Raw genomic sequence first — 916 nt, 5'->3', positions numbered from 1 at the left:
CTGCTGTGTGCTGGGTTTGCGTGTAAACACCCGCCATATGGAAAAACACACACATTTGCAGCTCCTGTGTCTGTGTGAGTCAAGTCGGATGACAGCTTCAATGAGTAGCTTCAGTAACGCACAGTAACGGTGTGTTGGTGACTGTAACGGTGTTATAACGATAGATAAAGTAATTAGTTAGATTACCCATTACTGAAAAAAGTAACGCCGTTAGTAGCAGCGTTTATTCTAACGCAGTTATTCCCATCACTGTTCAAAACTATGTGATAAATCACAGAGGGTCATGGGGTTGTTCTCCTTTACAAATGTTAATGTTGACCAGCACTAATATAAACAAGTTTGTGTTTGTAGACATTGGAACGAGAGACTGAGAGCAGAGTCTCCAGGACCCAGCTGTCTTTCTGTGAAGACTGACTGGTCCATGAATCTCCCTCCATTATTCAGTCCTGAACCAGGACCTACAGACACACGGTAAGACACCAGACTGTCCATGGTCTCCTGGTCCAGTTTTGATGACCACAGCAGACACATGCTTTCCTCACTGTGGATTGGGTCGAACTCACACACACATCGCACATCAGTCCATTTCCCACAGAGCTTTTCCATCTATATAACACTGTCTTCCTGTTCATTTTATATTTATTGAAACCAAACCTAAAGTAAATCACTATAGTACTCTGTGTGGGTTTGTAAAAAATGATATCATGACAACCATAATAATAATAATTGTTATTAAAATCATTATTGTTGTCATTGTTATTAGTATTGTAAAATGTATAATGATAAAATGTCATCAAGCAGAGGCCCCTCCCATCTCTTTGATCAAGGGGTAATTGTCACTCTGTAACTCATTGGTGAATGTTGTTCTAGTTATGACGTGTTGGGCACGTTACTTTGAAAAAATAGTTATAGTTAC

Source organism: Cynoglossus semilaevis, chromosome Z (genome assembly GCF_000523025.1).
Source record: "Cynoglossus semilaevis isolate Cse_v1.0 chromosome Z, Cse_v1.0, whole genome shotgun sequence".
NCBI lineage: Eukaryota > Metazoa > Chordata > Actinopteri > Pleuronectiformes > Cynoglossidae > Cynoglossus > Cynoglossus semilaevis.
The sequence above is the reverse complement of the archived record's forward strand: the minus strand, read 5'-3'. Positions refer to the sequence as shown.